The 11,394-nt window shown below is 40.9% G+C and overlaps 1 protein-coding gene and 1 long non-coding RNA gene across 10 annotated transcripts in view; both read left to right on the top strand.

Annotated features, from left to right (window-relative positions):
• LOC310893787 overlaps positions 1-2,771 on the top strand; it is a 36,776-nt gene extending 34,005 nt beyond the window's left edge. The window contains exons 2-3 of the long non-coding RNA XR_014579287.1: positions 3-40; positions 2,298-2,771. This is a non-coding gene — a long non-coding RNA (uncharacterized lncRNA). The remainder of the gene's footprint in view (positions 1-2; positions 41-2,297) is intronic.
• Positions 1-11,394, top strand: part of RBMS3 (RNA binding motif single stranded interacting protein 3) — a gene marked incomplete at its 3' end in the record, with an annotated part of 701,513 nt that overhangs the window by 40,152 nt on the left and 649,967 nt on the right. The window lies entirely within an intron of this gene.

Raw genomic sequence — 11,394 nt, 5'->3', positions numbered from 1 at the left:
AGGCATCTGCACTGAAACATTCTGGATTTCATTGGGCATGGTAAGAAATTCCCTCTTAATTACAGAAAAAAAGAAAAAGAGCTGGCTGTTTTCTTTACCTCCTCATACGTTCAAAGTCGAAGTACAGCTTCAGAAACTAGATGCATTTGGTTTATATTGTGCATTTTAAAACAGAAGGGAAAGATGTAACTAAAGCAAACATACATTGCAACCATGTGGGACAGTGTTTACTACTGCAATACCTACAAGTGGGTTAGAGTTGGCTATAAGCTGGGGCTGGGGGCCCAGCAGAAATTGTGGAGCATCTGTGTGTGTGATGGAGATAAAGGTTTTGTTGGTGGTATTTTTTTTAAACTATATATAATAGTCACTTTTTCAATGGCTTTAGTGAGCATACAGTTGAATACTTGATAATATTGTAAAGGTAGCCCAGCAGACCACCGGTTACCAGAGCATGGACAGGCCAGGCAACTGGGGAAGATGCACTGTTCTGTGAGGGAAAAAGCCTGTATTATTTGTAGAAACTGAAGCATCAATAGATCTAAATGTTGCTGAAATACGAAGTAGTTCAATCTCATTGAGACTAAGGCTTTAGTCTTGCTGGCACAGCTGTGTCAGGAAGGGATTTATTATATTTTTGTCATCATTGCTATGCTAGCAAAAGCCCTAATATATATGAAGTTACACTAGAGGAAAAAAGGATTTTTTTCTCAGACAACTTAATTTGCTCATGGAAATGATGTAAAACTGTACCTGCAAAAGGTTTTTTTTTCCTAGTGTAAATTGTCTATGCTTGTATAACTATGGCAATAAACTATTACAAGAGTCTTACAAGGACTTGCTGAAAAGAAATAATCTATCTGAAGCTAAAGATAACAAACAATTCTCAGTATTAAATTGGCTAATTCTTATAACTGGAGATGGTATGTGAAAAGTAAATACCAAATCCAGGGATGCCACAAGTTCTGTTTTTTTTTGTTTTTTTTTTTTTTTTTTTTCGACTGTTCCTCTCAACATGTGCTCATTTTTGCCTAAAGTTCAAGCTGAGAAAAATTCAAGACAGCATCATGCTGATGTTTTTACCTTCCTGGGCATTTATTGTCTCTGAGGAAATAGGTAATACTGGTGGGGCTTGACACAGTGCGTCCCAGCGAGCCTGGCTTCTGGCCCATGAGGAGTACCACTTCCTTGGGCAGTGCTGAGGGAGTCTCTCTTTCAAGACTGCCTCCCACATCTGTATACTGGGCTTGAAGCCAAGTCTCTCTTCTGTAAAGAAACCTTGCTAAAATTTCTCATTTCATGCCCCTTTATGGAGAGAGAGAGTGTGTAAGTGCAAGAGAGACAGAGAAAGATGTATGTGCCAAGAGTGTTGAGAGAGCATGGCAGAGAAGGCTCTTGATTTCGCATTTTTGGGGACAAAGGGGCAGCAGGGACAGAGAAGGCTTTATATTAATTAGCACTGTATTTTCCATCCCTTCCTCCCACCTCAAAAGTGATAAATTCTCCTCTCCCTCTTCAAAATGCATCTATTTTTTTTAGACAACTGTTTATGTTTGAGTCCTTTGAACTAGCAGAGGCATTTGAAATAAATGCACTTTTAAATGTGCCTCCTGCCTACCTCTGTCTCGTCTGCATATGGACACTTTAAAGCATTGAAGAATATGTCTTACATATCTCAGGAATATGCTAAGTTCACAGTAGTGGCACCCAATACAGCTTTATTCTTCCCTCCCCCTTAGAGTACAGTGCGATAGCTGCTGTATTATTTGAAAAACAATCACCAATTAGTCGCTCCGTTCCCTGCTAATTCAGCAACTGCTCTCCAGGGCCTCTGGGCAGCTTGTACGCCAGTTCATGTGCTCACCCCAGGTAGCTCTGAACTGAAGGAGTTCCCTTAATTGTTTTTGCTGTTGTGTCTGTTTAAAAGGTTTTACGGCGCCTTTCGGTAAGCTAGGTGGTGTATTACAAATGCATGCTTGCTGTCTTAACGTTTTCCCAGCAAGCCCTTAACAACGTGAGTAACGTAATCCCAAAACATGATGCTATGTCAATCTTTTCCAGTTTGGGGTACTCATGGGTGTCCTCCTGGATAGCCCCACTGCCCTGCTGTACACCTAGATAACGGATAAAACAGATCTCATTCGCCTCCTTATCACAGAGCTGTGCAGGACAGGGAGCCAAAGTAGTTTTCCATACTGATAGATGTTGAAGGCTCTTGCAAGTCCTGTTGGGCAGCAAACTGAATGGGAGAAGTTGTCTCTCTGCTAACATTTGCTCCTTATTCTTTTGTCTTACAGGCGTCTGGTGATGACTGAAATCTGCTGCTGAAGCGAATGCTAGAGGAGGTTTCAGAGCTGTGACTATGGCTTCTTTGCACATAAATGTTATTGTGTGTTTGTTTGAACGTGGTAGGATATTTAATGTATTATAGAAATACATTTTCTACATCCAGACTCAGTGTCAGTATCACCATAGAACCTTTCTTCCCAACATATTTCCTTCATTTGAGCCTTAAAAATTAAACAAAAAGCCCACAACAAATCAAAATAAACAGACAAAAAAAGCACACCCCCAGACCTTGAGAAAATGTAATTTTCTGTGAAACATGTACCCTACTGTCATCTTCTGGGGGAAGAGAACCTTATTGTATCCACTGTTGTTGTAAGTGAAATATGGTGTACAGCATGCTAAATAACTGCTAAGTCAAATGTCAGTGTGAACCCAGAAATCCTCACTAGAGGAAAAAATAAATATTTTTATTTTCTCTAAAAGCTTTCCTGTAAAATTCTTCTAAGGATGTTCTTCATGAGACAACACAAAACAAACAGACGGGCACCCCCTCTTCATTTTTCAGCCCGGTGACAGGACTGTTGGGACTTTTGGCCAAGTGCTCTGAAAATATTGAGTCTATAAAAAACGAAGCCCACCTTGTTAACGAAGGATATGCCTCATCTGTGTTGAGCAGGAAACTTAGATATTAGATGTTTCTATTTAAGGTCACACTCTTATCCCTGTATTGTTACTTCCGAAGAAGCTGCGAAGACAACTGATACGAACCTTCACTGCTCACAAGGCCAGGGCAAAGAGTTGGACAAAGCTGTTTAGTTAAAGTAGTTCCTTGTTTTATTTCCTTTCCTTTCATATGCAATGACATCTTGCCTTTTGAAGTACATGCCATTTTTTCTACATTATATTACCTATGCTTCAGCATGTTCATTCTGATTTGTATAATTATTTTTTTCTTCTACAACACTCTTGATTTTCAAGTATATATATATATTTTTTTTTTTCCCAGCCTTTCAAATGGGTTGTTTGGCCTCTGTATACATAATTTTCTTGATTTGTATTGAAGAGTGTAGAAGAAAGCTGATAACCTCAGCATAGTATTTGCAGTACAGTGCGTCATCATGTAACCAGACTAAATAGCAAGGCATTATTCACAAGGAGGTGAGGTTATATTTGCTGCTGCTAAGTTCATAGCTGTTCAGTCTTAACACTGGGTGTCCGGGTTTCTTTTTATGGAGTGCCTGTTTACTCTTGTATATTTTTATAGAGTAAAAGGCTGGTGGGGAGAATGAGGGTGTTATGTGCAGTAATGTTATAAATAACATTGGCTCTCAGATTATTTGCATTATATTTACTTGCCAGAATGTGTAACATTAAATAAATAAATAAATGAAAGTCTTATTTAAGAAAAGAAAAGAAAGAAAAGCAAACAAGAAAAACAACCACACACACACAAAACAAAACCGCAGCACAATGGCATGGATAAGAGATCTAAAGGAAATGCTGGGGAATATATTTCATGGGGAGTATTCCCTACCTAGTTAATAACCCAGACAGAAGATGGCTTACTCCTCCCACAACCTCAGATCAAACAGAATATTAAAGCCTTAAAGATGCTGGCGTAAGGAAGAAGGAGGGTTACTCAGCACCCATCATGCTGAACTGACAGGCAAATGGGGAGCATGCTGGGAGCAGAGCCACTCTCCTGACTGCGAGATGGTGACTCGAGGGTGAGTGAGATGAAATACAGCTGTGATGGAGAAGGGGAGGCAGACACGTAGGGCTTGCTGTTCTTCTCCTTTCGCTCTGTGTGCTGTATAGTTTGGGGTAAATAAACAAAAAGTGCTTACATCTGAGCAACATTTCAATCGGCGTGGTGGTAATTGGTTAAATAATGAGACATTCTGCAACACTGCAAACTTGTGAACAAACGAGGTGTGCAGGTCAGGGATCTTGGGGAGAGCATTGCCGTTCCTCCTGCTGACCGTGTGAGTGCTCACATGGGACAAAGGCGCTGAGGTCCCGGCCCTGCTGCTGCAAGCGAGCAGGGAGAGCAGAGCAAGTCAGGGAAGGACTGAGTCCCGAGGAAGCAGCGCTTCCGTTGTGAGGGCTGTCTGACAGACTTCAGAGTGTGGCTATGCATGTGATTTTTTCAGTGCTGAAATTTCATTGGGAAAGTATAATAACACCAGTGCATCCTTGTAATTTTATGGCATTTTTTATTATGGCTATCATTTACAATAACCTTTATGTCATGTTGGCCTCTAGTCTGGCTTCAGTAGTTTCTGACTCCCTCCAAGATGATGGAAGTGAAGTTGGACCATTTCATACATGTTAAGTCTTCTTTTCTCCTCTCCTTCCTTCTCCCCAAATGGTAGTTGTGTCAGTGGTATTCTTCTGGCTTGTTCTTTCCCTGTGTCCATCCTCAGAGGCACACAGCATCCGCTTTACCTTTCCTCAGGGTAGGGTTAAATACAACTCCTTGACATAGCTGCCTCCTCAGTGCAGCAGAGATCGTGGAAGATGGCGTCCTGTTCATTTTTCCTGTTCTTCATGCGCTCCTGATTCCCGTCCTCTACCAAAACGTCAAATTCCTGCATGGCAGCCATTTGCTGCTTAGCTACTGGGCCTGGCCATTACTCTTCTGGAAGACGGCAGTACAACACCTGGAGGGCTGTAAGGCAAGAGGAGTCCTTGAAGGACTTCTAGAAGGGCAGGGCACATTTGGGATCCCAGAAGTAATACAGAAACAGCAGTGGCCCTGCACGGGTGCGTGGCAAGTCTGGGAAGGAGAGCAGGGCACTACTGGCACTAGCAGAGCCCTGGGAGAAAAAATGCTTTGGCGAATGGCTGTGACTCCAGCACGCACTGCCGAGTGCTCCAGCAGCAAACCTCTGCTAGACTGATTGGTCCCATATGCTAGAGGACTTTGATTTGTGGCTGGGTTTAGCAGTGATCTGAGGTTTGTGTCTCTTCAATAAATTCTGCTGAAAACAGAGCTTTGCCTGTGAATCAGCTACAGGCATAGTTAGCTAATTCAGTGATGTATTTAAGTAACACATTGCATCTGGACCTGGCAACCAACTTGAAATCCTCATTTAGAAACAATAGTAAAGTACCAGAGAGATTATGGCATGATGTAGTCCACCAGCATGTATTTTACAATGCGAGCTGACGTCTCAGTGATCTCCTAGAATGGAGACTGTGCTGGAGGAGCTGTGAGTAATTGCAAACCAAATGCTGTGAGCGGCCGGTCTGTGACAAAGCTCTGGACAAAGGATTTCAGCAACTACGATGCTGTGGAGCCAGAGGCAGAATGCTGTTATGGCTGCAAGCTGGGGAGCAGAGGAAAAGCAGAGGGTTAGCCTAATCTGCTGAAGTAGAAGGAGACTGAAGTTTGGATTTGGACATCTGCAAATTGGCTGAGATTCCTGTTGTTAACCGGTTTGTTGCTGGTATTGAGGGAGGGCTGGAGCAGTAAAATAGCAAAATCTGTAGTGGAAACAATTACTTGGACTGTTCAGAAGCAGTACAGGCTATGAATGCTTTCAAAGAACTGTAAGTTGTCCGGAAAATGGGCAGAACAGTGGTGGAGAGAGATTGAATGGAAGAGGTGAACAACGCAGGTGAGACTGGCTGGGAGGGAGAGCGGGAGCAGTCCTGCAGGATCCAGAGGAGATCAGCGGGGACACTTACTCAAATTACAGCCGTGATCAAAACCCAACTGCAATATTAGGTTGCTTATCATTCAGGAATGTTGAGATATTGAATAACTGGGAGGGTATCATAGAGCTTTTTGTGTAAAGCCAGTGCCGGAGGTCTCAGCTAGAGCACAGTGTGCAATGGTGGCCTCCCCAGCTCAAAAATGACGTGGCTGAAAGAAGGGCATTAGGAAAAGGGTGACAAGAATACTCAAGAGCCTGGGAAAACTCCCGATAGAATAGAGGCCAAACCTTTTACTTTGGAAGATACAGAAGAGTAGAAATGGTACAGTGCGAAGGATACTAAATATGTTGGAGAGGAGCAGTCAGGAACATCCCCTCTTCTCTTACCATGGCACAGGCCCACAGGGACACTGGATGAAACTTAGCAACTGTTCAAAAAGATACTAAGTGGGGCTAATCGGGGAGGTGATACTAACATTTGAAAATTCATGTCATAAATTCAACTTTAATAAGGTTTTAAGAGGGGGAGAGGATGGGCTACAGCAGCAGTCCTTACAAAAGCCTAACTTCTGACAAAAGTGCAGCTTCAGAGGGGCTGTTGCTTAGTTACTTCATGCTCCAGTTTTTAAACTGTTACTTGAATTTTACCTGATTCATCCTTCTGAAATCCTGTTTACATTCTATAAGAGAAGTTAATAATTCAGTGTACTGTGCTCATTTATCCAAAAAAAAAAAAAAAGCCTTTGATAGAGATGTCTAGTGCTTGTGCTATTACAGTGCCATTCAGCTACTGTGCAACTTCCACATTTACAATCTCTTTTCTAATATGCAATATTTCATGATTCTAATTCATGTGCTTTGGAAAAAAAGCTGTGTGTTTCATTGCTTAATTAGCTGGCCTAAAGCCACTAGCTTAGGTATATACGAAACAAATGTGTGTGTGGGGGGTGCTCGTATGAATTTGTAGAGAAACATCACAGGGTGTTGTTCAGTAGGATGCAAAAAGAACAAGGCACATTTTTTTCAGTGGCTTTCGTGACCTCCTTCTTTCAGAGGCCTACGTAGATGGCTCTTTCCCCAGTGGGTCATAGTTCCCATCACAGTGTCAGAAGGATGACTGCTGCTTTGAGAAACTGTTCATCTAAGAACTGTTCCTCATCCTTTTTCCCTTCCTTTCCCAAATATTTGGCCACTGCTCTGGGTCCACACGCTCCCTGTGCCATGGCAGCGCATGAGTTAAGTCTTCCTAGAGGCATGATGCAGCTCTAAAGTGACGTGGCTGTTGCTGAAACTTGCTGGAGAGCATAGAAGCTAATGCAAGGCCTTAGGTATTTTGGCACTTCTTGGAACACAGATACTAATCTAAACATCCATGTGCCCTTTGTATTGATTTGAAGTATATGGAGACATCAAACAGCTGATCTCTGGAAAGATCTGTCACACAAAGCCTTCCCTCTGCTAAGCTTGCTCTAAACAGCCCTCGCGAAATTAGATATATATTTTTAAATAAGGCGAACAGAAATTCTGCAGCCTGATTATTCCCTCTGACAGATTTTTCCTTTTTTTTTCTTTCTTAAAGAAACATGAATAAATTAATTAGATTTTTAAATGTAAATATTGTTAAGGACTTTCTCAGGCTTCTGAAGAGAGAAGTATTTATTTTAGAATGGTGTATTTTTTCCAGATAGAGATCAATTACTAAATTATTAATTTCTCCCCTTTCTCCATTTTATTGCTGGTCTCATTCCTAGGTAGCTGCAATGATTAATGGGATGTGCTGGGTTAATACCTTGTGTTTGGTTACTCACATGGTAGAAGCAGCTTTGTGCTAAGCTTTTAGTGTGGGTGCAAGATTGGAAGATATTTTGAAGGCGGCCAGTTGGCCATGGCACTTCCACTTCTCTCAATTTAGCCATAAATCAATTGTGAATGATTTTCCCACAGTAATTTTTCATACAGTTTGAACTTGCGTAATGAACATCCCTGTCCCGGAGTGAAACTGTGATTTTTCTAGATCTTGTTGAAGACATGATCAAGATTTATGAAGGGTGACAATGTAAATCCATTACATTTTCCTTTCCCTCTTTTGTTTGCCTCTCCACCTCTTCTCTTCACCTGGCTCGCTGCTTGCTTCCTTGCTTCCTTGCTTCCTTGCTTCCTTCCTTCCTTCCTTTCTTCTTTCTTTCCATTTTTTTCCCCCCCACCTCACAACCCAAGGAACTTTAAAACATCCACAGCTATGACATGGCAGTTGGCTCTTACATCATGACAGTCATGTATCAGTGACTGATAGCAGGAAACTGCAACAACCTAAATAAATAAAAGATGGTTCACGTCAAGTAACGTTAGGGTGTAAGCGACTTCCTACAGTTCTGAACATTTTTTTTCTTCTTAATCTATTGCAATCACTTTTAATGTTGCTTGATATCAAAGTACAGTTCTGCTTAAAAAAGACATTTGTAGGAATGACATTGTGGGGTCTTAGATTCATTTTGTCTCTTCCCTTTTTTCTATATCAAATGCACACAGTTTGAAAGCAAAAGGGTACTGGTTTTTGTGTTGTTGTCTTTGTTTCTTTTTTTCCTGGCAGTTCCCAAATCTCCCCTGGACTATGACGCTTAGGCAGAGTCATTTCTCCCCCTCTCTCCCCCTCTCTCCCCATCTTTGCCATTGACTGAAGTGAAGCTGCCAGTGTTGAGTAACCTCTTTGTCTGCTGGTGGTGCCCTTTGCACCACCACAGCAAGCCCACTTGACAATCACATTGGAATACAGCATTTGTCTATTGTGTAATATTCTGCAATATCGTGTTTCTGTCTTGCTTGGTTGGTAGATGTAATGCTGAATTACAGCTTATTTGACCTAGGGCAGAGGACTTTTCCTTAACAAGGTCCAGCTAGGTCTTCAGAGACATTTGTCAAGTCGCATGTTAATAAGCACCTTTGTTTTTTATCCAATAATAAATACACACACAAGCAAAATCATTTGTCTGTAGTCTGCCTGAAATTAAGTTGCAGACTGTATCTGGCCGTTGGTCCAGGAATTCCTTGTTCCTGTATTACAGTGTCTGATAGTAGTTGAAAGAGAGATTTTTTTGGAAATCATTTTGCAAGTGACTCTGGAGAGACAATGAATGTAAATTCTTGCAGACTTACAAAGACTGCAGTCGGAATATTGAGTGAAACTCAAAGAGCAACATAGCGGTTCTTCTTTACATCACAGGCTTCAGAGAGTTAGTATTCAAAAGAATGTGGGAAATTGGGTCATTTTTGTACAGTAGAGAAAAGATCTGAGGTTACCAACTCTCTTGCTGTAACGATGCAGGAACTCTAAGTCTGGATTAGCAGGAAACCTGAGCAGTATTTTTCTCTGCATTTAACATGAAAATCAAATAAATTTTATTTAACTCAGGGAATGAAATTCTGCCACTATTGAAATTGATGTCAAAATTTCCATTGGCTTTTTTGGGGAATAAGATCTCACCCTATCAACATAAAAACAAAGTGCACTCTTTAGATCTTAAAGCCACTTATTTCTGTCAGAATATACTTGTAAGATTTTTTGGAATATCTTGTTTTAAGATTTGCAGTTTACGTTTCTCACTCGGAATTATTTTTTTCTGCCTTTTAAAAATGGCTAAATTTTACTTTTCAGTAATTAACACCTAGATTGACACCTTCAAAGAACTGAGGGTCACACAGAGGTGGAGTTAATTAGCATCAAGTAAATACGTACTCACTATCTTTCCTGCATGGAGTTTGAATTTCTATTCCTCTTCCCTCCCCCTTTTATTTTTGGTGAATAATACAAGAGGGAGTTGTTGTAACAATTTTATAGTCCCTGAATAGTTTTCAGAGTTTATGGGATAGTATTTTATAACTACAGTCTGTAAGCAGTGGTGTCTTTTGGAATGGCCATGAAATGTTGTAGCGGAGATTTCAAAAAGACAAGGTCTTGGCATAGGTTTCTGCAGGGAGAAAACATGACTTAGGGCTGGTTTGGAGCTTGTTGCATGCCAGGCATGGCCCTAGGGCTGCCTTGGATTGTAGGCTAGTGGGTCTATGTCATCAGATAGGAATTAGTGGATGTAAGAGTGGCCACAAACTGGCCACTGTGAGTGAAAGGCCAGGTTGCCCATGCCCTGTCTGCAGCAGTAGAAAGTAGCAGATGTCTCAGTGAGCTTATGCTCATATCTTGTCCTTACATTTCGCCAGACCTGGGAACTTCCCGAGGGTACTCTAATAGAACAGTAGAAAAAAAAAATAACGAAAAAGCAACATCTCCTAACTTCTTTCTCCATGACAGGACTCTGAAGAAAGTCCTCCTTTATCCTGTTTTTCACAAAACCTGTGTCTCAGCAGTCACACTGTTAGAAATTAGTGCAACCTGCAGACAATTCAGCTGGCACTATTTTCACATGGAACATGTAAATAGTTAGTACGTAAGTGACATGCAAGGAAATCTGACTGGGAACATGCTAAAGGAAAATCAGGGGGTTAAAGAGGGTGTAAGATAACATGATGCATGGCTTTTACTGCATTTTATTCTTAATTATTCTTGCTGGTACTTTGCCCTTCCAACATCTCAACATGCAAGGTAGACCTACTTTATCTGGTGTGAACGGCTACTAAGTTGGATGTTCATTTCTTCTCTTTATATATCTGTTTCTTCTAACAGCCCCAGGCCAACATTTTGTTAGTGTAGAATTTGCCCAGGAAAATAAAGTAAGCTTTGGCAAGGAAAAAAAATCTGACAGTATAATAGCTGTGTAAGTTTAAAGGCATAAATTGATGGTTCACATAAAGATTATAAGACATTTTGGTTGCAGGCTGTTAACCATGCTGCCAGTACATTACAGAAGTCTAGCTTGCAGTTGTCAGCATTTCAGAGTTTTACCCACTAATTCATTACTTTGTTCTCATTTGGAAGATGTAGCATGCAACTACAGTTTCCTGCATTATAATTTTTAGTATGCTTAAAAATTGTTACCAAAAATGTTGTGTTACCCCAAAATACCTGAGACTACATTCCTTCGGTTGAACGCAGACACCAATTATAAAATTACATGGACGTTCAGTCGGCTGACAAAGCAAAAGCTACGTCCAGATTTAAAGGCCTGATGAGAAGTCACACTGGAAAATATAATGCTTTGAAAAATACAGGCACCTCTTTTCCTATGCGTGAAACCAAACATAAAACAAAGTATTGCTGTGTTTGTCATATGAAAAGATGGACTCTTCTGTATTATCTCGTAAAACATATTTTTCCTCTTTCTAAGAGGAGCAGATTAAGACATTTGAACACCTCAGCTAGACTTCTTAGAGGTTGGCTGGAAGTTGCAGAACATATGGTGATTTGGGTAAACAGAGAGCCACTAAGAAGATATTTGAAATCTTTTGGAATATATAAGCCAATCAGATCCCCACTGGGATCTGACACTATTGC

Source organism: Anser anser (assembly GCF_964211835.1).
Source record: "Anser anser genome assembly, chromosome: 2".
Taxonomy (NCBI): Eukaryota; Metazoa; Chordata; class Aves; order Anseriformes; family Anatidae; genus Anser; species Anser anser.
The sequence above is the reverse complement of the archived record's forward strand: the minus strand, read 5'-3'. Positions and strand labels throughout refer to the sequence as shown.